General features: G+C 37.5%; 1 pseudogene; it reads left to right on the top strand.

Annotated features, from left to right (window-relative positions):
* The first annotated feature begins 15,296 nt into the window (after nt 1–15,296).
* LOC132652876 (large ribosomal subunit protein uL24-like) lies at nt 15,297–15,724 on the top strand (annotated as a pseudogene).
* The last annotated feature ends 11,478 nt before the right edge of the window (nt 15,725–27,202 follow it).

The raw sequence follows: 27,202 nt of genomic DNA, 5'->3' as shown, positions 1-27,202 counted from the left end.
CTTAGGAATCTAAAAGAACATAAATCTGGAAGTAAAGATCCATGCTTGTCAGTGGCATATACAACAACTCCTGTATGGTAATTATGCATGATAAACATCCTGATTATAAAACATCTCATCTACTCTGTTGCTCTACCAACACAAGCATACTGACAGAACTAGGCTATACACAGCTTTTAATGTGCTATTTCCCGAACAGAGAGACTTTCATAAAAAAAAAAAAAATCACTCATAAGATTATTCAAATGATGGTGTCTTGCATACTGAACGCACCATTTACATTCAATTAAAATTTGAGTCTTCAATCTCCTCAACTAATCTTACCAAACTAACTTGCTCCAAATACCTTTGAATCAATTTTATTAATCATATAAAATCAATAGTTTTACTCTTTACAATGTTTATATTAACAAACTATAAAAATTATATTTATACATCTTGAGTGAGCTATTCCAGAAGCAGAAAGACGCACGCGGTATATGCTCACTCATACAGACATATAATAGAGGATAAAACTACTAAAATCTGTACACCTAAAGAAACTAATCAAGACAGGGGACTCTTGCTAAAATGCCCAATTCCTATCCAGAAAGGCAAAGAGGATGGACATCAGAAGAAGGAGAAAAGAGAGAACAAGTCAGGAGCCTGACACAGAGGACCTCTGAAAGGCTCTGCCCTGAAGACTAGCAATGCAGATGCTGAGACTTATGGGCAACCTTTGGGCAGAGTGCAGGGAATCTTAGGAAAGAAGTAGGAAACAGTAAGATCTGGAGAGGACAGGAATTTCACAAGCAGAGCAAATGAACCAAAAAATCTGAGCAGAGGGGTCTTTCCTGAGACTGATGCTCCAATCAAGGGCTATGCATGGAGATAACCTAAGACCCCTGCACAGATGTAGGCTATGGCACTTCAGTATCTAAGTGGGTTCCATTGTAATAGGAACAGGGACTGCCTCTGACATGAACTGACTGGCCTGCTCTTTAATTACCTCCCCCTTAGGGGGAAGCAGCATTACCAGGCCACAGAAGAAGACAATGCAGCCACTCCTGATAATATCTAATGGACCAGGATCAGAAAGAAGGAAAAGAAGTCCTCCCCTATCAGTGGACTTGGGGAGGGACATGCATGTAGAGGGTGGAGGAAGGGAGGAATTGGGACAGGAGGAGGGAGGGAACCACAGGGGAGATACAAAGTGAAGAAAGTGTAATTAATAAAGAATAAAAAAATCCATAATCCCCTATCAGTGGACTTGGAGAGGGGCATGCATGCAGAAAGGGGAGGAGGGTAGGACGAGGAGGGGAGGAGGGAGGGGCTTATGGGGGATATAAAATGAATAAAGTGTAATTAATAAAAGTTAAATAAAAAAAAAAAGATTCTTAGCTAAGGTTACCCTCATAAATTCCTGGGAGTTTCCAGTGTTCTTGGTTTCTAGTTTGTCCCAGAGATGTCCCTTTCCCACTAAATTCAGGTCTCTTTCTCAATATTCTCTTCCTCCATTTTCCTCCAACTTGACTCATATTTTTAATTTAATTAAAAATTTATTTTTATATTAATTGCAGTTTATTCACTCATATTTTACCTTTTTTATTCTTTAGTGGATATAACAACGCAGTGTATTTCCATTTGTCTTCTGTGGTTTCTGTTTTAAGGCAGTTGTTCTCATGCATTATTTGTCTGTCTGTACATAAACTTCTCCTTTAAAGAAGCATTCAGCATATGTCATGCCTACTTTTCTCTGAATGCTCTGTATAGTGATACCACAGAGTGTATCAGTGTCAAAGCTTCCTTCTCTTCCCCAGAGATCACAAGTTGAGTGAAATTCATTGACAGTGAGATTATTGTAGAAAGTCTCCAACCACCTTCAGGTAAAGTAAGATAGCAAATCAACTTATTAATGTTTGCCATTGTGCACTTGACCTCTTCACACAGTCTATAAATGTACTTATCACAACATGCAAAGAGCATGTAGAGCTAGTACACAACTGTAGAGAACAAGATGGAGACATTTTACCTGAGGAATTTATGAATTTGTTACATGTCAAATATTGTACACTAGGAATGTTCATCACCAAAGATTCATTAGATTCGTAACAAAAATAGCTATTTTAATAATGATGTTCTCTATAATATTTTGGTAAAACAAATAAACACTATTTCATTGCTCATCAACCACTTTGTATCATAAAACAGGAGAATAGGGAAAGCCAAAACCAGCAAATTTGCCTTGTGACCTCTGGATTTTATAATTTCCCCCTGCTATCCAACTGTATTCAACCTTCCTTTTGCAAGTAAGAAAATGACTAAAAATGAATAATATTCAACATTTTTAGGATAATTGTTACAATATATTTTACTTTTCATTATAGAAACTGTTACAATCCAAGTAAAAGTAAATGAGTGTATTGCAATTGAACCCAAACATTCTTTTAGGTTTTTTAAAATGTCATTATAATTATTTAAAATTTATTCATTTTGTATCTCAGATGTTGTCCCCTCCTTCCTCTCCTCCTGGTCCCACCCTCCTTCCATCTTCAATCCCTATGTCCCTCCTCTAGTGCAGTGATAGGAGAGGTCCTCCTCTATCTGACCCTAGCCTATCAGATCTCATCAGGACTGTCCAGATCCTCTTTCTCTATAGCCTAGTAAGGCTACCTCACCAGGGTGAGGTAATCAAAGAGCAGGCACATGAGCTCATGGCAGAGACTGTCCATGCTCTCCTTACTAGACAATCCCCATGGAGACTGAGCTGACCATGGACAACATCTCAGCAAGGGGTCTAGGTCCTCTCCTTTTATGGTCCTTGGTTGATTCACCAGTTTCTACAGGCCATCCTGGGTCCAGATTTTTTGGCAAATGGATGGAACTAGAAGTGATCATCCTGAATCCTGAAGGTAACCCGGAAGCAGAAAGACACACATGGTATAAGTGGATATTAGCCACATATTATAAAACCAAAACAATTTTAGGAAGGAAAGGAATCCAGGGAACTGCGAATAGGTCTACCTCAAGACTCAGGAATACCACTTTTTGGTATATAAGCAAATGATGCTTCGTTGTACTATACTGATAATTGCTCAGCCATGTTCTTTTGTTGCACTATAACATGAAATGTTAACAGACTAGATTATCACTGGATGAATGGATGAGGGAAATATGACACATTTACACAGTGAAATATTATTCATCTGCAAATGAAATTTGCAGGTAAGTGGATGAAGCTAGAACAAATTCATTATGAGTAGGATAACCCAGATCCACAAAGCCAAATATGGTATGTAACAAATAATTTGTATGTGAGTGTTAGATGTTAAATATTAAAAAAAACCTGCAACATATATCACCACAGATATTAAACGTGCAATAAAGGATGGGGGATATTGGATTGCTCAAGAAAGGGGAAATAGAATAGATTGTTATAAATGGATGTTAGGGTTGGATGAAGAGGATCAATGTGGTGGGGAGGGATAGATGAGGGAGGAAAATGGACAGGGAAAGCTAAGAGTTAGGGACATTTGAGGGGTTGTATGGAAACATAATACAATAGAAGCTTCATTTTATATGTATATACATATATTCATGCATACACATCTATTATAAATATGTATACACATATAATCTAAATGGAATTGTCAAATAACAAAGAATATGGAACCCAACCTGAACATCCCAATAAATGAAGACCCCAATTCTAGGGCTGAATAATATATGATGAAGCTGTTTCCAAAAGAGTTCCCTTGGGAACCCAGAAACAACTCATGCTATTGCCAAGTCTACTGGTTTCTCTCTACACAGTGATGGTAGGGCACTATTGCTGAAGATTATACCTACTTAACACTGAACATGGAAAGCTGGAGTTTGTGCCTTCCTAGAACCTTACCACTACTGACTAGTGTTTATGGTACTGGAATGTACTCTCAACACGACCAAAGGAGAAAGGTAAACACCAACCCATCTACAAACCTTTGCATCCACAAAGGTGGTCTTCTTGCAAGATATGCCACTGTAATAGTGACACAAATCTTGTGGTAGTAACCAAACAAAATCTGATAGAATTTAAGGAATAATAGTTTTATATACATAATAATAATAATTTATGGAATAATGTTTTGCTATACATAATAATAATAGTTTGCTATACATCAGGGAAACTTCCTCCTGCAAAAGATTATAACAGTACAGAGATCCACAGCTAGACATTATACACACACACACACATACACACACACACACTCACACACACAAAAACACACACATAGACACACAGACCTTGGAATACATAACTCTAAATGAGATGTCTCCAACAATTTACTCTCCTCAGAGCACAGGAAACAAAGATATGATAAACATAATGAAATCTATACACCTAAAAAAGATAATCAATTGAGCGGACATGGGGTAAGATGATCAATCCTCGTTTAGAAAGACAGATGGGATGTGCATTAAACGTATGACAGGAGTCTACTGAGCGCATCTGAAAGACTCTAACTAGCAGTGTTTTCAAAGCAAAGACTCATGACCAAACCTTTGGCAGAGTACAGGGAATCATAAGAAAGAAGGGGAGTTAGTCTGATGGGGAAAGGATAGGTCCTCCACAAGGACCAAATATATCTGGGCACAGGGTCTTTTCTGAGACTGACATTCAACCAAGGACCATGTATGGATATAACCTAGAACCTCCACTCAGATGTAGCCTGTGGTAGCTCAGTAACCAATTGGTTTCCCAAAGTGAGGGGAACAGGGACTATTTCTAACAGGAACTCGATGACTGGCTCTTTGGTCTCCCCACCCCCGAAGGGAGGAGCAGTCCTGTTAGGCCACAGAGGAGGGCTTTGCAGCCAGTCCTGAAGATACCTGATAAAACAGGATCAGATGAATGGGGAGGAGGTCCCCCCCATCAGTGGACTTGGAAAGGGGCACAGTGGAAATGAGGGAGGGAGGGAGGGACTGGGAGGGAATGAGGGATCGGGACACGGCTGGAATACAGAGTTAATAAAATGTAACTGATAAAAAAAAATAAAATAAATAAAAAAAAAGAAACTAAAAAAAAAAAAAAAGATTAAACAGAATGTGAGTACCTGTTTCTTTTCTAGTGAGAATGAGAAAGACTGATGTGGATTTAGGTGGGGGCAAAGGTGGAGAATTTCTGGAAGTACTTGGGGAAGGGAACCATAATCAGAATGCATTGTATTAAACAAATCTATTTTGAATTTAAAAGGAAAAAATCAAGGACTTGTCAGGATTCTCCCAACATTCTTAGCTAATATAGCCACCCTAATCTCCTAATTCTCAATAATGTAATCATTTGATTCAAACAGTAAATTTTTTCTGATCTCACTTCAATGCTTATAGTTTCATTTATCAGAAAAGAATTTAATTGTATGATTTATTACCTACATTTTGTGTTTTCCAAAGCTGCAAGGTATTGAGCCATCACAATGAGTTAATAATTTACCATTGAAACCACTCAGATGATCTTTGTGCCTCAAATTCTGATGGTGAGACTTTAGAAAAATTTTAGATTGTCTCACCTGTATTTTAACAGTTTTTGTTAAAACTGCTTACTAGAATTACTCCTCAAGATAGAAACACACAGACCTCTGAACTCAACTTTCACATTCTAATTGTTATTTGCATTTATTTTTATTCCTTTTAGAAACCCTGAAAAATTATGCAAATTAATCTCCAGAATTTTTAGTAACTACTATTCTTAAAATCTTCTTAATGTTCACTTGTCTAACTAATAATATTAATAATTATGTACAAGATAAAACTTTGTTTCTTGTATGGTGTTACCTGGCACTTGTCATTTATTCTTACATCTTTTTATTGCCATTTCCCCTTCGTGTCTTGCCATATTTCTAAGGAGAATTTTTCTAATGTGAAAATGAGTTTTGAAATCTGTATTACTTATAAGTAATAATAAATTGCATCATCTCTGTTGCATTTATTTGTAGACCTCCAATAAAATTTATTTGTCCTTCATGCCAGTGGCAGAATTCCATTCTTGAAAGTAAATGTCTCCTAGAGAAAAAAAAAAAAAAAAAAAAAAAAAAACTCAGTAATGTCCTATTAGTATCTTACTAGCAGTATCCTAGATTAAATAATAAGCAATAAAACCAACTGACCAGATAGTTACTTCCAAACTATCATGCACCGATGCCAGTTAAGACAAATTACTGTTCCACAGTGGATGATTAGATCTTTAGTGTATAGCCACTGGTTAATCAGAGATCAAGCCTCAAACAAACTAACAAAACAAAATAAAAAATGTGGATTGGTTTGTGACAGAGAGCACTCACCATCGGGAAGGTGGAAGGCAGAAAACAGCTCCATCTTTCAGCCATAGCATTACACAGCTCTCTACAGTTCCCCCTTTTTGTTTTGGATGCATCAGGCAAGAGTAGAGGTCTGATCTCTGATATTAGAAATAAATTGGGACTTTGTACCGATGTTCATTTAGCTGTCATCCACCCAAAGAGCATCAGACCCGTCAGATACCTTTTTCTCAGAGGCGGGACCTGGGGCATCAACCCGCATGCAATCAGACATGCTCTTCTCTGGGTCCAAAGCCGCTGACCCTGAGTGCAGTGCTTAGCCTCGCATCCTGAGCATAACATTTTGGCTTTTTATGGTAGCCAACCATGCTTGGGGAGACTGTTCTGCTTCAATGGCTGTAAAGGCCTGAATGGTCATGGCTGCATTACGCTGTTGTGAGACTCTAATCTTGCATATATACCACAGGCAAACCAAGGTGACCAACACCAGAAGCCCTGCTAACGCTCCCATGCCCACCCATTCCTTCAGATGATTCATGGCTGCAGCAATCCATGATGATAATCCTGTGGCTAGTCCTGTGTCCACTCTGGTAGAATTTACCATGACAATGGCCACTCTCAGCTGCTCCATCGTAGTATCGAATTCTCCAGTCCAATTACCTAAAATATAGCTCGACAATTGTTTAGACAGATTTGCAGCACAGGGAAAATTCTCATGTTGTATGCTGGTGACTCAAAGTCCAGCATACTTTCATTGACAGCCAAGTTGAGCGATTTGCCATAGGGCATCAATTTGCTCCTGTACGAGGTCAATCCTGATTGAACATGATCAAACCTCCTTTTAGTTGAGCATTAATTCCTTTTTGTACATCTAAGGCATGAGCTACATTGGCTAAAAGGTTATTCAGGGTCTGAGCAGTCTGCCCAGTATGACTCATGGCTAATGCCGTGGTGGTAGCTCCAACAGCCGCCAATGAGATGGCAGTAACAATGGCAGATGTAATTCCAGGATCCCTTTTCTGTCTGAAGAGAGTCATAGCGTGAGGGCATCAACGGGCTAAGGCTGAGGATCTGGCTTGCTTCCATGTATGTGGACCTATCTGCATTGCCCACGTGGCATGCTGAGGTTGGCTACCCAGAGGCTATTTAAAGTGGGCTGGCTTTACCCAGGGTCAGATGATTGTTCAAGATTCCTGAATAAACTGCATTGAAAAAAAAAAAAGAACTCAGGACCACCACCCCAGGATTGTCACCACCCACTAGTTGAGAAAATGCCCTACTTACTTGCCTGTAGCCTGATAACATGGGCAAAATTTCTCAATTGAGCTCCTCCTTTCAGAGGACTCCACCTTGTTCAGTTGGCATAAAACTAGTGTGGGCATCCTATGTAAGTTACAAAGTGAACCGAGAATTGACTTTTAAAAAGTTGTCAATTGCCTTTGTATATGGTAGGACCTACCAATTAAAAATGCTACAGAAAACAAAACTGTATTTTCTGCACCAGGTTACTATTTGATTCTTTAAAAAATTTAGGTTAATAGAGAATATTAAATGATTCTGATTAGCTAACTTTATACCATTCATTTGATAATATTTCGGACTCATTTACATGTGTAAGTGAATTTTACTGCAAGTAAATACCATGCAAATTTGCAAAAAAAAAAAAAATGTGGATTGGATAGTGACTGAATGAAAGGCTAGTGTTAGTTGCTGGACTCTACACACACAATTTCATACACTTAAATGCACATCAAATATATTAATTCACTAACACAGGAAAGAGTATGCAAACATATGCAATTTACTTCTCAGAAGAGAAGTAAATCATGGAAGCAATCTAGTATGCTTCTCAGAAGAGAAGTAAATCATGGAAGCAATCTAGTATGCTTCCAAGATTCTACCCTTCCTCCCTTAGGATGGCGTATTCATTCTCTTCATCACAGTTAGAGCTGACAGGTGAATAAGCTCAGCTGGGTCCCTATGGAGCAATTGCCTTTAAATGGGAGTTAGCATTTCCCCCAGGTGTCTTTTTCCAGGGACAGTTCACAGAGAGTAATTATTTAATAAAGCATTAACACTTGGCCTTTCTGTTTAATATAATCAATGTTGTGCCACTAGCCTAGATAGATTGTCTTGACTCTACGATTGTATATTGTTTGTTATAGAGAATAAGATGATTTAAGAGTAGAATGTAGATAGACAAATTTCTTACAAGTCTTCATCTCAAACTCTATGTCCTAGTGTTCCTCTGGTTTTGTAGTGGGTTAAATACTAAACCATGGAGAGTATGACAAGCAACATTAAGGCTGAGATTTGAAGGAAATGGGATCTTGAAAAATAATATAGCAATTCCTCAGCACTGGCAGTTTTTCTCTTGGAATCATTGGTTGCTCAAATTGAAATTGCCCATCTGTGCAATTGTACATATGGAGTAAACCAGTGGAAGTTGCGGGGTAAGCAAAGTTACACCACTGAAGAGGCTGGTTCTTCAGAAACCAAAAGTAGCCAATAATTCAAGAGGGAAGGATAGTGCCCCTGGGCTTTCCCAATCCATGACTGGCTAATGACCAAGCACACATATGATGTATAGACATTCATGCAAGAGAAACACTCATTTGAATAAAATAATATTAAAAATGAATTGTTGACTATATTGTTCTGGGTTTTCTAGAGAGGATATATGTTGCTTATAAAAGATACATAACAAACATTAAAACATTGCTTTCTATTCTCTCTAGTCCTAAAATAGTTTAGAAATCTCAAACACATTTTTGGCAGATCTCCACTGAACAACATTCCAACTCACAGACCAATCTTGAGTCTTGATATCCCCTCATACCACAAAAACAATGTTTTTACAAACTATCTAGAATATCTTTAGCCCAGTGGATAATTAAATTTAACTATTACAGTGATTTTCATGCTATTCAATTTTTTGTGCTTATTGAATGAAAGCAAACAATTGTGAATGAACATGCTGTAGATAATGAGGCTGAACCTACCATGCAGCTTATGGTGTAGGTTTGCACTTCAGTGCAACTGACTTTCATCCACTGCTTTCTTACTTGGAAGACACTGTTCTTGCTCCTCCGAATAAAATTTCACACTCTCGTTTCTAACATAATGATTGCCAAATGTTTGACAATTTCTGGGAACTGTGGAGCCTTTAGCTTCATTTTTATTTTATTTTTTTCTATTTGGATGTTATCGAATACAGCTGAAAGTCAATCCAATTTTCTCCTCAACCATTTGTAAGTAAAGGTCAGAAAGTCAAGTGTTAGCATGAAAGAATCATGAAAACTAAGCAATTCCTGGAAGTGCACTGTTAGAACTCAGTGCATGCCAGCCTCAACTCATCAACCCCTCCATGAAGAGAATACCTCACTTTGTTTTATGAGTTACCCAGAGCCAGATGCAATAAAACTGCTGTGAGGGATTACCTACTAGAGACACAGGGAGGCCATGCCAGGAGCAGCACAGAGGACTTCTTATATGACTGTCTGTGTAATTAATAAGAATCCTGTCTTTTGAAATTTTGGAGGGAGAGAGAGAGAGGGAGGGTGGGAGAGAGAGAGAGAGAGAGATTATCCTAAGGAAACATTTCTACCCCATGGTAGTATCCATCCTACCACAGCATTCCATAAAATTTTCATTAGCTTTGCCACACATGTTTGTGATAATGGAAGTTTGGCTGGCCAAAGTTGTAAGTTTCAATAGCACAGCAGTCTTTGCCGGCACGGCAGGTAGCAGATGTCCAGGTGGGTGTGAACATGGTTCTTGGCAGTTTACCTCATTTGTGAATTGTAATAGCCAAGAATCCTGGTTTGCAAGCATGCTCACCTCATTTGGAAATATTCAGTTCATTGTAACAGTTCATTTAGTGCAGAGAGTAAATTCATAACAACATTTAAAATCAGGAGAGCATTCATCTTTCCATTTCTTTTAAGCATCCATCTTCTATGATCTTTATCACTATTGTCTCCAATTGATAAAACTAAAAATTGTATTGATATTCAGTTCTATGTATTATTTATCTATATTATATGCTATAAAATTTATATCAGGCTACATATATCTACCAATCATTTATTTTTTCCAGTGAAGATATTCAGAATCCTTCCAGGTTTGGCAAGTGTATAGTACATGCGTTGTTATTATTGACAGGGCTATTTTAGCACAACATTAGCACTGGACTTCTTTATTTTTCTTACTGTAACTTAATGTACACTACTCAATTTTATATATCTTTTTTTACCTGTTTTACTTTTTTTCCGATTTTCTTCAGCGTTGTGGAAGAACCGACTTATTCATTGGAATCTGGAGTCCACAAGGAAACAAATTATATCACAGAACTCCCATTATTTGACATTCTTAAAATATTATAATTATAACAAAGAACTACTTTTTTGATAATTTTTATGCACCTGGTGATCATCTCATGAAAGTAAATATCAAATGGTTTGGTTAAAATTAATTTTATCTGAGAACCCTCTGGTGGTTATCACACTGTGATGATTCTGCCCCAACTATCTTGGTGCCAAAAAGCAAAAAGAAACTTTTTTTTAACGTTTTAGTTTGTAATTTATTTTTTGCTGTATTTGAGTGTGCTTTAGTGGTGATTTGAGACAAGTTCTGCATTTAAAAGTTAATTTAATTTAATTTATATTAAGTTATTTTAATTTTACTTATCATACTTTAATTTTAATTTAAGTTAAAAGTCTTAACTAAAACACAGTAAACAACATTTAAAGTTGGTAGTTTCCTTTGATACTCAATATTCAAAACAATCTACTCTAACAATGTAGGCTGACTTTAGAATCTACCTCTGGACTACTTTTTAAAAAATGAACAATAGCAGGTCATAAACAATAGAACCATAAGAAATTAGAGGTTTTACTAAAAGAGTTATTTAGATGAGAAAATTACAGCTTCACATTAGCACATCTGCACCTTGACAATCAAATGTATGAGTGCATTATAATTTCAATGAATTATGCAAAACACTAATTAAAAAGTCAAATTTACTAATCACCTTTCAGGGTCATAACTGAAACTGAAATTGAAGAAGGACAAACAAGTCCATGAAGTGAGATTTCAATGTGTAGATTTCAAAACTGTTTAGAAATGCATGCCAGAAAAAAATAATTTTTACTTAGATGCCAATTGATTTTACTGTGTTCAACCTATTGAACATAGAAATTATTGATTGCTTCTTTATAAATTACAGCTATATATTATAACTGTATTTCAGAGAAACAATGTGTTATAAATATAAACAATTATAGTGAATTTTGGCTTTGATTGTTAAATTAAAAGCTGGTTAAGCAGTGGAAATTTTTCATCCAGTTTTCTTGCTTTGTAGGTAGTGAAGAGTTCATACGAAAGGCCTTCATGCATACTTCAGAAACACATAAACTCTGAACTATAGCATTGACTTCCTTTAAAAATTTTATTTTGATTAGAGTGTGTCTTGGTAAATCAGGAGGTCCAACTGTAACTTGTGATTGTCCTGCCTAACCCATAAGGTTACTTAGCATTCCATTCATGTGCTCCACATTCTGTTTTCCATTGCTTTTTTTTATGCATATATAAAATTAGTTTTCTGAATTTACATGTTTGGTACTTTCTCTTTTGTAAATATTTTAAAAAACAATCAGGTTAGGTACTGCCTAACCTGAAAGATGCGCTTAGCTTCTTCCCCAGCAGACAAGACAGCCAGGAAACATGGTGTTCCTGCTCAAAAAATAGTTTACTCTATTTTTTAAATTACTACTTAGAATATTAGATTATGTACAATGTAGTGACATAATTCTTGATATAGATAACTGGCAATTAGAAAAAAATGGACCAGCAGGCAATTGATAAAATATAATTTTACAAAACTGCATTTTTATAGTAATTCCAAAGACTCTTCTAAATGTCTGGTGAAAGGTATTAGGCTTCAAAGTTATATATTTGTGTTTGCCATTAGAAAATTCTTATAGGATAGTAAGGATAGAGAAATTATATTCCATCTCTGTGTATGTAACCCTTTCCTTGTTATTTTGTGGCATCACAGTGAATAAAGACGATAGGAATAAAGATGTTGATCAAAGTTCCACCATTTTGTATTTTTTTAATTGGACAAAATCAAGTGAAATAACCCACCAATAGCTCTCAACCACACACTGAAGCAACATACTGTTTATGAGACAGCATGAAAATATATGTTGGACTAGATTTAGGTCATTGCATATCTTAAGTCCAAATTTGTTGTAGAATGTTTGTCTTCCTCATTAAGTATTGGTAGCTTATGGTCACTTGTTATATGATTTTGGCCATCTGTTGTGTTAGATTATATCTAGTAAAATTCTATTTTCTTTTTCACTAGCAATGCTGTCTCAAATATTATATTAAGTACTTATTATCGGCAATTCTATAAAATGTTTAGTGTTCCAACACAGGTATTTTTAAAGACTGAAATTCTGCTTTTGCAGGGACAAGCTAGATTTTGCCAGACGTTTTAATGTCAATGCTGGTCATTCAGGCTATAATAGCTTCTAATTAGTTCCCTTATCCAGCTGTAAAGTCTTTACCTGCAGCTGAGAGGCACACAGGACTGTGAAAATCCTTGCCTATTGAGTATTTGAAAATATCAGCTAGTTCATGCCAATATAATCATTACAAATGAATTGTATACCCATTAGCTCTGATTGGAAATGGGTTTTGGGGCAAGATATTAGAAAGAAACTTGCTGTATAATAGCAGTAAAAATAAAAGCTAATGAAAACATCTTTTATGTATCAAGACTCATAAGAAAATTTAAGGAGCTCTTTTCTTTTACGGTCATCTCTGGATTGCATTCATCAAGATGAAATTCAATCCCTTCTGTGACTTCTGTCCAAAGCAAGAACCACAAACAGTACTTCGATCAATAGAGTCTTTCAAAGGCCCTCTGGAAGGGGAGGAGGACCTCCTTTTTCAGTGGAGTGGGAGAGGAACACGGGTGGAAAAGAGGGAGGGTGGGATTGGGAGGGGAGGAAGGAGAGTAGTATGGGGGGGATACAATGTGAATAAACTGTAATTAAAAAATAAAAATAATTAAAAATTTAATTAAAAAAAAAGGTCCTCTGTGGTAGGGTCATGTACTGTTCCTTGTCTTCCCATTTGCCCTTCTGAATGGGGACTGAGCATCTTCTCTAGGGTCCTCCTTGCTTTTTAGCTTTTTTAGGAGTACAGACTATCATATATGTCTAATATCCACTTATGAGTGAGTATATACCATATGTGTCTTTCTGCTTCTGTGTTTCCTCACTCAGGATGACCTTTTCTAGTTCCCACCATTTGCCTGGAAACTTCATGATTTCCTTTTTTTTTTTTTTTTTTTTTTTTTAAATAGCTGAGTAGTATTCCATTGTGTAAAAGTACTACAATTTCTCTATGAAAAAATGGGGAGATAGAAACACCTGGAGGATACAGGGGTTCCAAAAGGAGACAACAGAGCCAAAAAAGTCTGGGCCCTGACGGCCATGCAGAGACTAAAATCCCAACCAAGGACTGTGCATGGAGAGGACATAGAATCTGTGCTTAGATGTATCCCATGGCAGTTCAGTCTCCAGGTGGGTTTCCCAGAAAGGCGAGCAGTGGCTGTCTCTGGCATGAACTCAGTGGCATGCCCTCTGACCACCTCCCCCTGGGTAGTACCATCTTGCCAGGCTACTAGGAAGACAATACAGCTGGTCTTGATGACACTTGATAGGCTAGGGTCAGATAGAAGGGGAGGAGTTCCTCCCCTATCAGTGGACTAGGGGATGGCCAAATGGGGAGAAGAGGGATTGGAAAGAGACAAAGGAGGGGGTGCCAGAGCCAGGATACAAAGTGAATATATTGTAATAAATAATAATCATTAAAATGGTGGGAATGTAAACTTGTACAACCACTCTGGAAGTCAATCTGGTGTTTTCTCAGACAACTAGGAATAGTGCTTCCTCAAGATCCAGCCATACCACTTCTAGGCATATATCCAAAAGAGGCTCAAGTACACAATAAGGATATTTGCTCAACCATGTTTGTCGCAACTTTATTTGTAATAGCCGGGAGCTGGAAACAGCCCAGATGCCCCTCAACTGAAGAATGGATGCAGAAATTGTGGTACATCTACACAATGGAATATTACTCCTCAATGAAAAATAAGGAAATCATGAAATTTGCAGGTAAATGGTGGGATCTGGAAAGGATCATCCTGAGTGAGCTGTCCCAGAAGCAGAAAGACACATACAGTATATACTTACTCATATAAACATGTAATATAGGATAAACTTACTAAAATCTGTACATCTAAATAAACTAATCAAGAGAGAGGACCCTGACTAAAACGCTCAATCCCCATCCTGAAAGGCAAAGAGGAAAGACATCAGAAGAATAAGAAAACAGGAAACAAGCCAGCAAACTGCTACAGAGGGCTTTTGAAAGGCTCTGCCCTGCAGAGTATCAAAGCAGATGCTGAGACTTATGGCCAACTGTTGGGCAGAATGCATGGAATCTTATGTAAGAAGTGGGAAATAATAAGTTCTGGAGAGGACAGGAACTCCATAAGGAGAGCAACAGAACCAGACAATCTGAACACAGGGGTCTTCCCAGAGACTCATACTCCAACCAAGCACTATGCATGGAGATAACTAGAACCCCTGCACAGATGTAGCCCATGGCAGTTTAGTGTCCAAGTGAGTTACATAGTAATGGGAAGAGGGACTGCCTCTAACATAATCTGATTGGCCTGCTCTTTGATCACCTCCCCCTGAGAGGGGAGCAGCCTTACCAGGCCACAGAAGATGACAATGTAGCCACTCCTGATGAGATCTGATGGACTAAGTTCAAAAGGAAGGAGAGGGGGTCCTCCCCTATCAGTGGACTTGGGAAGGAGCATGCGTGAAGAAGGAGGAGCGAGGGTGAGATCGGGAGGGGAGGAAGTAGGGGCTTATGGGTGGACACAAAGTGAATAAAGTGTAATTAATAAAATAATTTTAGTTTTTAAATTTTAAAATGAACCACAAGCGACACTTCAGTGCACCATCTCACATTCTGAGGAAGGTCATGTTTTCCCCTCTTTCCGAAGAGCTGACACAGAAGTATAATGTTCGCTCCATGCCCATTAGAAAGGATGATGACGTTCAGGTCGTCCAAGGACACTACAAAGGCCAGCAGATTGGCAATGTGGTCCAGGTTTACAGGAAGTAGTATGTCACCTACACTGAGCTAGTGCATCAAGAAAAGGCCAAAGGCACAACGGTTCACATGGGAATCCACTCCAGCAAGGTGGTTATCCATGGGCTAAAGCTGGATGAAGACCTCAAGAAGATCCTGGAAAGGAAAGCCAAGGGTCGAGAGTAGGAGGAAAGAAGGGCAAATACAAGGAAGAAACAATTGAAGAGGTGCAAGAGAAGAATCTTCTCATACACAACTTTCATTAAAACTTTCATACACAACTTTTGTTTCAAAAAACCAAAACAACAACAACAACAAAAACAGACTTTAAGGAGTGGGTGCAGCTTCCTTGCAAACGTTGTGTGTTCACCTTACTTCTGGTATTACATAGGATATTTGTGGCTGCCAAGAATATGAATATAACATTCTTTGATGAATTCAAAACGTTCATTGTAACTATATAATTTTATATAACAATGGAATGAAATCAGTTCCACATGTGCACAAACGTGTGTGTGTGTGTGTGTGTGTGTGTGTGTGTGAACATGTGGATGCCCAGAGGCTGAGGATAGACTCCTGGATCTTCACGTGATTGATATTTCACGTGATTCTTCTGAGAAAGCATCTCTGAATCAAGCATAGCACCCTGTAAAACACATACTATTTGGCCAATTACTCATTGGGTTCCTTATCTCTGCCTTGGATCTTGTGGATTCAATGTTAGAAGTGCAAACTGGAAGGAATCCTTTCTTTACACTTCTATTAAAATAAAAACTCTTTCTTCTACTATCTTTCTTTTTCTTTCTCTCATCTGAAGTCTTTTCTCATTGAAGGATTCTAATCTTAGGGGAAGAAAGCATAGAGCTTAGATGACACTATTGCAAAATAGTATATTCTGTTGGTTCAACAGTTAAGGAAAATCAACAAAAGACAGCATAAGAATTCAATGAGAACATTGTGAGTGTTTATAGAAAGGATACAGTTTGAACAGTATCTAAGGAAAGGTGAAAGTTCTTTTCTGAATATTATTATAATGTTATTTTTGGAAAAAAATTATCATTGTTTGGAAATCAATGTAATTGCAATTTACCTCTAACAAAGTTTTAGTGAATCACTAAACCATCGAATGGTCATCTTCTAGTTATTTTTTTCTCTGCAAAAGTATGTAATTCAATGAAATTATTTTACCTGGTATGAACAGTATCCAAAAAGAAAATACTAAAAGAGTTCCAATGCTATAGATGTTATCATAACCTGTCAATCTTAATTCAACACAAAGCAAAAATAATAACTTATATATTCTAATTATATTCCATGTTTTCTAAATAATTATAGCCATATTTTTATTATTTCCTTCTTATTAAAATTATTACTTTTGATAAAAAATTTAAAAAGTTTAATTTTCTAAAGGATTGTTAAAATACTTTCTTCCCCAAAACTCACTTTAAGATACCTGCAATAACATTTCTTTAGATTGGTATTAGTGACTGAGAAAATCTGGAGAAATGATTTACTAAATGGGGGGTAGTGGTTTATGACTAGAGGTGCTTTTTACGTTTGAAAAGAGTGATCATGAAATCTCAGAGTTGTTTTGATTTGCATCTCCCTGATAACTAAGAACGTTGAGCATTTCTTTAAGTGTTTCTTGACAACACATGCTGGAGAGGATGTAGAAAAAGGAGAAACCTGCTCCATTGCAGGTGGGAATGTAAACTTGTACAGCCACTTGGAAATCAATCTGGTGCTTTCTCAGAAAACTGTGAATACTGTTATCTCAAGACCCAGCTATGCCACTTATGGGCATATGTCAGAAAGATGTTCAACCATACAACAAGAACATTTGCTCAACTATGTTCATAGCAGGTTTATTCATAAGAGTCAGGCTCTGGAAACAACCTAGATGTCCCCCAAATCAAAGAATGGATACAGAAATTGTGGTACATTTGTACAATGGATTACTACTTTTCTACTAAAAACAAGGAAATCATGAAAGTTGCAGGCAAGTGGATGGAACAGAAAGAGATCATCCTGAGTGACATAACCCATAAGCAAAAAGACACACATGGTATAAACTCGTAAGTTTATACTCATATAATATAATAATATATAATATATAACATCATATAAGTTTATACTAGTATCATATAATATATGATAAACATACTAAAATCTACAGACCTAAAGAAGCTAAATGACAAGGAGAACCCTAGGGGAGATGCTTAGTTCTCATTTAGAAGTGCAAACAGGATAGCCAACAGAAGCCTTACAAGAGAGGAAACAAGGTAGGAGTCTACCACTGATGTTCTCTAAAAGATTCCACCCAGCAGGGGATCAAAACTGATGCAGAGACAAGCAGCCAAAGTTTGGACAGAGTGCAAAGAATCTTATGTAAAAAGGGGAAGATAGAAGAACACATAGGGAACAGGAGCCCCACAAGGAGACCAGCAAAGCCAAAAAAGCTGGACCCAGGAGGGAGTGCAGAAACTGATTCATAAACCAAACACAATGCATAAAAATGACCGAGACTCACTGCTCAGATGTAGCCCATAGACAACTCAGTCTCCATGTGGGTTCTCTATCAAGGGGAGAAGAGCCAGTCTCAGACATGAACTGAACTCAGTTGCTTGTTCCTTGATCACTTCTCCTTGGTGGGGATACTTGGCCAGTCCACAGAGAAAGAGGATCCAGATAGTCCTGATGGGGCCAGATAGGTTAGGGTCAGACAGTAGGGGAGGAGGACTTCCCCCATCTGTGGACTGTCAGAGAGGGATAGGAGAAGGAGAGGGAGAGTGGGTGGATCAAGGAGGAGACAAGGGAGGGGGCTACAACTAGCATATGAAATGAATAAACTGTAAAAAAAATTAAAAACACTAATAAAATATAAATAAAAAAATAAAAAGGTGATCACGGAATTGAAAAATCTAAAACAGAGATGTCCACAAAGAGAGCTTTTAGTAATGGAGGTGATTATATGAAGTTGTAAGTATGACAGTATCTTTAGTCCTGATTTATTACATTTTAATTCTGTCTGAAAAGTTATCAGTAGAAAAATATAGACACTTCCAGTGCTTTCCATGCAAACAGAGGCATGATGTTAATACTATCAATAAATTAATGAGCCACTGATGATATTATGACTTATGCAGTAAAATGAAACAATGCTACTCTGACATATCTTTTTTTATGACACAGTTTAGTATGATATAGCATATAATACATAATTATATATTTCGTAAATTAAAAATTTTTAGAAGAGACCTAAATTGGTGAAGTTTTTTTTATAATTTTTAATTTTTATATTAATCACAGGTTATTTACTTTATATCGCAGCCTTAGCCCCCTCCCCCATCCCTTCCCAATCCCACCCTCTCTCCCTCATCTCCTCCCTGCCCCTTCCCAAATCCACTGATGGGGGGGAACTCCTCTCCTTCCATCTGACCCTAGCTTATCAGGTATCTTCAGGACTGGTAATGTCCTCCTCTGTGGCCTAACAAGGCTGCTCCTCCTTCAGAGGGTTGGAGGTCAAAGAGCCAGCCATTGAGTTCATGTCAGAAATAGTCCGTGTTCCCCTTACTAGGGTACCCACTTGGATATTTATTTATTTAGTAGTTGAATATTTTTTTCTTTTTATTAGTAGCTACATGTTTATTAACTCTGTATACCAGCTATATCCTGCTCCCTCATTCCCTCCCAATCCCACCCTTCCTCCTTCATCTCCTCCCTGCCCCTTTCCAAGTCCACTGATAGGGGGGACCTCCTCCCCTTTCATCTGACCCTGTTTGATCAGGTATCTTCAGGACTGGCTGCAAAGTCCTCTTCTGTGGCCTAGCAGGACTGCTCCACCCTTGGGGGTGAAGAGGTCAAAGAGCCTGTCATTGAGTTCCTGTCAGAAATGGTCCCTGTTCCCCTTGCTACAGGGAACCAATTGTTTACTGAGCTACCATGGGCTACATCTGAGCAGAGGTTCTATGTTTTACTAAACCTTCGGCAGAGTGTAGGGAATCATATGAAAGAAGGGGGAGTTAGTATGACATGGAAAGGATAGGAGCTCCACAAGGACCAAATATATCTGGGCACAGGGGTCTTTTCTGAGACTGATACTCCACCAAGGACCAGGTATGAATATAACCTAGAACCACTTGGATATTTAGCTAACATGAGGGCTACATCCAAGAAGTGGTTCTTGGTTATATCCATACATGGTCCTTGATTGGAGATACGGTCTCATAGATGACCCCTGAACCCTGATATATATCTAGTTCTTGCAGAGCTCCTAACCTCTCCAGGTCATATGATTCTCTGCATTCTGCCAAAATTTTGGTTATGAGTCGCAGCATCTGCTTTGATACACTGCTAGGTAGATTCTTTCAGAGGCCCTCTGTGATAGGCTCCTGTCCCTTTATTTGTTTTCTCCTACTTCCAATATCCATCCCATTTGTCTTTCTAAGTGAGGATTGATCATCTTACCCCAGGTCCTCTTTCTTGTTGATCTTCTTTAGTGTACAAATTTTAGTATGTTTATCCTATCTTATAGGTCTAGCGCCTATATATAAGTGAGTATATACTGTGTATGTCTTTCTGTTCCTGGGATACCTCATTCAGGATGATCTTTTCTAGACGTACCATTTGCATGCAAATTTCATGATTTCCTTGTTTTTGATTGCTGAGTAGTATTCCATTGTGTAAAAGTATCACAATTAACTCTTCAAAAATTAGTATTTTGTGGGACTTATAATAGCTTAGAGGATGAACATTTGTAAAAATTGAATCCCTAGCATCCATTGAAGAGATGGAAGTATGTGGACATGTTTGTAACCTCAGCGATAGGAGCAGATACAAATTAATCCTGAGATATCATTGCCCTTTCAGTCATACTGGCTGTAATGGCAAGCTTTCAGTTCTCAGAGACTCCAGAGAATGGCATAAAGAAGAGATCAATAAAGGAAAACAATCAATTTTCAGCTTTGGTCCCTGTATAAACAAACATACTTACAAGCATGCCATACACAAACACACTCATACACAAATACTATTCATACCCATTAGAGTAATTTTTCATCATCTGATTATCTGAACTGTGCTGCCTGCCATGGAGTTTCTCATATTGCTTTCCAAGCTGTTCATCTGAGGGGTCCACTGTGGCGCTACCGTACTTGGTGAACTAAGCTTAGTGTTATACTCAGTATGAGTACTGAGCTGCCTTTAGAGCTACCAGGAAAGACACCACTGTGGTAGAGGGCAACCATGACTAATGAATGTTAAAGTAGTGAGTGGTCATTGCCTTTATTTTTTTTTCCTGGTATTGAGTTTATCAGCTCAAATCTACAAATATATTTTCCTCAAAATGAAATCAGGAGGACATTTGGGTTTAGAATTGTGAAATTTCTCTACTGTATAAAGAAAAATTTCTACAAACTGAAAATCAACAGTTTCTTGGACATGTCAGGGAAGTGAAACTTCAGGATCAAATTCCTCTGCCCCTTACAGAGGCAGGAATCTAGACATCCAGAGCTCCCAAGATTTTCTTACCAGCAACAGGAGACAGCAGAAACAATGTTTAAATATTAATGATAAGTTGCTGGAGGCTGAGTTCCAATAGCATGAGAATAGAAGTATCATATATAATTGGGGAAGGAAAAGCACTCTTCAGACTCTTTGTAGTATCCCAACCATGCTCTTAGAGTAGAGATCTGAGAAAGCTCCGGCCTGAGAGGAGTCTAGTCATAGATTCAGTATTGAGAGTGTGGCAGATGTCACAGATCTTGAACCTAACTGATGACTCACTGCAATGAGCATTTGCAAGTAAAGGTGTTTGGACAAAAGGTTATAATGTGTGAAAAATTGAAGCTCCCACAAGGAGAACTTTTTTGTCTAAATTTTTGTTTGTTTGTTTATTTGTTGGCTTTTATGAGAGGGAGATTGTAAGAGCAAAGGGCAGATATGAAGAGATAGGAAGATGAGTGGTATTGGAGTAGATGATATAAAATGAAAAATTAATAAAATTTATCTTATAAAAGAATGGGGCAGGAAGAAGAGAAGGGAGGGAGGGGGGATTGGGAAGGAATGAGGGAGGGGGCTACAGCTGAGATACAATGTAAATAAACTGTAATTAATATATAAAAATAATAAAAAAATTTAAAAAAAGAATGTTGCAACTGGAAAAAAAAGATTATTCCTATCAGTAGGGTCAGCCAATTCTTGGGGAGGGGAGATAACACTTATAACCATAGATATTCATTATGATTCAGTCCCCAACATCCAAGTAAAATCTGGAAATGTTGGTGTGCACCTGTAATACTAAAGCTGAGACATGGAGTAAACAGTATCCCTGCTACCCCTGATCAGTTAACCTAGTCAATTGGATTGCTCTAAATTCGCTGAGATATATTTGAGGAGGACACTCAATATCAACTCCTGGGGTCAACTTGTATACACGTGGAAGATCATACAAAAGCACACACACACACACACACACACACATACACACACACACAGTATTCACATATGTATACAACACTTCCCAAAGATTTGGATTGGGATATTATTTAGTTACATAAAGTAAGTGAGCTCTAAAGCAAACTAAGAAATGTGTCTCTTCAATGATTATTAAAGGAAGTAAACCTAAATGAGCGCGCTTCAAAATGAATAATTATAATTGTGAGCCATTGTGCAAATGTTTAAATGACAGATTTGATAAATAGAGATCAGCTGTGTTCAGGACTCTTGGTGTTCAGAGGTAGACATCAATGAGAGAAGAATAGGGGATAATTGAGTGTAGTACAAAGTAAGGAAAGTCTGACAATTTCAAATGTTCAAAGCATGATATTGGCAATGTTCAAAGCATCAAAGGAGACATGATATAGTTGTAACATTCAATGTTGGAGCAAGGGAACAGAGACATTAGCTTAAAACTAAGGCAATTCAAATCATAATTGTATTTGAGTTCTTATGCAACAGTGATGTCACTTAGTTGGAAACTGTAGTATATTCTGATGTCAAAAGGTCACCTATGTCCTCATTACAGAACATAAATCTAAGTTATTTTAAAGTAAAATAAATAATAATAATAATAAAGGCAAACAGCCAAAAGCAAACATGACATAACAGGCTATCTCAGTCAGGGGCTATCTTTACACCATGTGATGCTATATCTTTCACACTTAAGGGAGATATGGGCTACCATGTTAAAATATTTCCCCAGGTGGCTTTTCTCCCCTCTTCATAAACCTATGAAAACATATAAAAATGCTGTGCATTTTTAATTCTATCAGGCAACATCTGTTCCATTGTTGTGGAAAGGTTGTCTGTCTACTCACTCTAATTCAACCAAAACCAGGACTTTCAAAAAAAGGTCTCTTTATATTTTGCCACTTGTGATCTTCCACACAGTTTAATTACTGTGTGCCCTGCATTCTTTTTTTTTCTTCTCTCATTACTATGCCACCTGGTTGGAGTTTAGTGGTTAATTTGAGCAGCAAAACTATTATGAAATTTAACATTAAATTTATGTTTGCATAGTCCTTGTGTCAATGCTTCCGTTTAGCTAGACTGTGTTCATTAATAAAAAATACACATTTGGGGACCTCTTTGAAACATGGTAATATCCCAGTGCCTGATGTCCAGCAGACAAAATAACTGTTCCAGCTCAGGGACAAACACCAGGTACCAGTGTTTTCCTGCTAAAACAGCTGAATTATACAACATCTGTTTTCATTAAGATTGTAAATTCTGAGCTCATAGATACCATGCTAACTAATTTCCATGTCTTCAAATATGCACAATGTAAGCAAGGCCTCTTCTCCTGTACATATTCTTTCTGCATATTCTTCAGTTCAGAACTAGTAGGCTATTGTAAAAGTTGTTTTCAATATACTAACTAAAGTATAATCTTGTAAATATAAAATTATCCATATAGGAAAATATTCTTAGGATTGTTCATTTACTGCTATTAATTACTTTTACTTCTATTCATAATGTATATAAATACGTAGACACTTGAAGACATACATATAGGAATATATATATATATATATATATATATATATAATGTTGAGTTTTCAGTCTGCATTCACTATCAATCTCTAGAAAGGGAAGCTTATCATTAAGGATAAAAACAATATATTTGTAGGTATAACCATAAACATTAACAAGGTAGTTTCATACTATGTCAATTTACAGATATATATTCTCATATATAGTTATTTAATCACTCTATAGTCTATGGGTACTATTGTTTATTCAGTTTCAGTACTCCCGCTATAGAAAAATGAACTTAAAAGTTGTCTACAATTTGGAAGTTATACACTTACGAATAATATATAATCAAAAATATAAACAATAAAACGCATAATGTAAGATACCTTAATTAAAATAAACAGTAAAGACAGAATAACATTTTCAGGAATGAGAACAGTGAGTTATTTTAGAGATGGTAATCCAGAAATGCCTCAGACACTGGCATTGTTTCATGTCTGCCATTTCAGCACTCAAGAGTGGAGGCAGGTGAATTACAACCCCAAGACTAACTTGAACTTCTAGGGATAATTTGTATGAAAACACAAAAATTGGTATAATAGATATTCTTTAAGTAAGTGTCACAATAAAAGCTATCATATGATTATAGTTCTGGGGATAACTCTGAACCAAAAACCTCGTAGACAAAAACAGGTAAGGACTATTCCTGATACAAGAAAGTAAGCAAACCTATATTTGGTACAAGGAGGGTAAATTACAAGAGTGGGAGCTCACAGTAATAAAAATTTCAGGAAATATTTTAGAACATTATTGATAATTGTAAGAACTGAAGCTTTTGTCCTTAGTGAATGGAGAAATAGATTATTCTAATTAGAAAACTGATATCAGCTAATATGTTTTCTTTGATTTTTTTAGTTGCGTATTCTAATTACATCATCTTGCAACACTGACATTTCTTCCTCCTCCATGAATTTTCTATCTTCAAGTATTTATGTTTAGTAACATTTTAAATTTTGCCAATGCAGATCAAGAAAATGTGTACCTACAGGAGTTTGGCAATCTAAGACAATGTCTCTCTAGAATCTTTTAGTACCCAATAGCTTAAGAGTGAGTAACAACCATGCTTGGGGAGAATGTCCTGCTTCAATGGCTGTAAAGGCCTGAATGATCATGGCTGCATCACACTGTTGTGAGACTCTAATCTTGCATATATACCACAGGCAAACCAAGGAGACCAACACCAGAAGGCCTGCTAACACTCCCATGCCCGCCCATTCCTTCAGATGATTCATGGCTGCAGCAATCCATGTTGATAATCCTGTGGCTAGTCCTGCGTCCACTCCGGTAGAATTTACTGTGACAATGGCCACTCTCAGCTGTTCCATCGTAGTATCGAATTCTCCAGTCCAATTACCTAAAATATAGCTCGACAATTGTTTAGACAGATTTGCAGCACAGGAAAAATTCTCATGTTGTATGCTAGTGACACAAAGTCCAGCATACTTTCATTGACAACCAGGTTGAGCGATTTGCCATAGGGTATCTATTTGCTCCTGCAAGAGGTCAATCCTCTGATTGAACACCATCAAGCTTCCTTTTAGTTGAGCATTAATTCCTTTATGTACAACTAAGGCATGAGCTACATTGGCTAAATGATTATTCAGGGTCTGAACAGTCTGCCCAGTATGACTCATGGCTAATGCCCTTAAAGATGGAGCTGGTTTTTGCCTTCCACCTTCCCGATGGTGAGTGCTCTCTGTCACGAACAACTCCACATTTGGCTAAGGCCGAGGATCTGGCTTGCTTCCATGTATGTGGACCTATCTGCATTGCCCCCGTGGCACGCCTGGGTTGGCTACCCAGAGGCTATTTAAGCTGTGGGCTGGCTTTCCCCGGGGTCCGAGGATTGTTCAATGTTCCTGAATAAACAGCATTGAAAAAAAAAAAAAAAAAAAAAGAAAAAAAAAGAGTGAGTAACAGCTGGGATATGAAGGGAATAAACTGGAATTAACATAAAAAATAAAAATTTAATTAAAAAAAGAGTGAGTAATAGGGAAGGAAAACTTTCTACCATCAGGAACTGTGTGTAGAAGCAGTCTTGTGCAGGTTCAGTGCATGTAGCCTTCGCTTCTCTGAGTTCAGGAGCGACGTGGTTGCGTAATGTCTATAACACCATATTGTATAGACCTCCTTTGCACTCTAGATCACCCCACCCTCTTTCAGGATGTTCCCAGAGACATGGCGGTCAGGTTACAAACATCTTATTTAGGGATGAGCACTCAACTCTCCTAGCAATTGGGCAGTTTTGAATCTGCATTCACGGTCAAACACTGCAAAGAGAGGTTTATCATTGAGAATTAAAAATAGCATTTTATGTGGGTACAACCATAAATATCAGCAAGGTAAGGTCACACTATGTCAACGTGGCTAAACATCTGCCCCCTTCATGCCGCGATCTCCGAAGGCACAGGCTCATAGTATCAAACATGAGTTCCTTTATGTCGAGTCTAAAATCAAACTATAGAGCAGTAAGCTATCCCCCAAGTAATCAGGCCACAGTCACACCAAATAGGCACATCTTCCCTGACAAGTTGTTATTGAACTTCATAGTGTGCATTTCTGGGTAAGAGCATTAAAGCCTTTTCTCCATCAGCAGCCAGAATAGCAACCTTCTGTGAAGTTTACTTGTGGGGCAGGTACTTTCCAGCTGTTTCTGATGGTTTTCACTGTATGTTGCAAACCAGTTATATGGACTCTTTATTTATTATATGCTTTTATTATCCACTTTACGGTGGACAAACAAGAGGAATGGAAATATGCTACATTATTTGGGGACCTTTCTGATCAACCAAACCTTATGGAAGGTATTTCACTTAGGTCACAAGACTAGTGGCTTGGTAACTGTAGAGGAATTTTAAACCAGAAACATGGCCACTCTGGCAAGAGGTCACATCCAAAGACCATCTAGATCTGTGTGATCTGGCTGGAATGACACACTTTTAATCCCTCGGATTGGAATACAGGCAAACCCTCAGTATACACATTTAATTCCAAACAATATAGGTGAGGTTAATTTGTAGAAGGAAGCAATCATGTTTTAAAATGATGTCTAATTGAGGGACAAAGTAAGTGATGAATAAGAGACAGATTTGGCAGCATAAGTCTGAGATAGAATACATCCAGTTCTCACTAGAACATCACAGGAAAGTAGAGCCTCTTAAAAGCAGTGTAGAAAGAGAGGAATGTTGAGACTCAGTCTGTTGAGTCAGTCAGGTGGTAGTTGGTGGTCAGTTGAGAGGCTTTGGAGTTGCATTCATTCAGTCAGTTCTCGCAGTTCAGTTCAGTTTCATCAGTTCAGTGCAGTAGAGTTTAGTTGAGTAGTCAATTGGCAGTGAGTGCAGTGCATTTTACTACAGATCATTTCCGGGAGCTCAGGGGCAGTTTCCAAACAGACCCCTCCAGTGATAAACTGACAGAAGCCAAATAGAGAAGTCAACTCCAGAGGCTCTGTAAATGATTCTGAACATCATCTCTGGAACATTTGACTACTTCTGAAATATCTCAAGTAACTAAATTTAATGCTAGGTTCTAAATTCTATTTTGAAAGGTATTTCCTTCAGACGGCCTTCTAAAAATCAAAGTTAGATGTTAGTGGGTCAAGGAAGAAAGCTGAATATATACTACCAAGCTAAAATAGATTCACTGTATTAATGGTATAGTTAATAATGGAAAGGTTCACAATATGTTTAGTAAAAGTTGTCAGACTTATA

The sequence above is a fragment of the Meriones unguiculatus genome, chromosome 3 (assembly GCF_030254825.1).
Source record: "Meriones unguiculatus strain TT.TT164.6M chromosome 3, Bangor_MerUng_6.1, whole genome shotgun sequence".
Taxonomy (NCBI): Eukaryota; Metazoa; Chordata; class Mammalia; order Rodentia; family Muridae; genus Meriones; species Meriones unguiculatus.
Note: the sequence above shows the minus strand (reverse complement) of the source record. Positions and strands in the feature narration are given on the sequence as shown.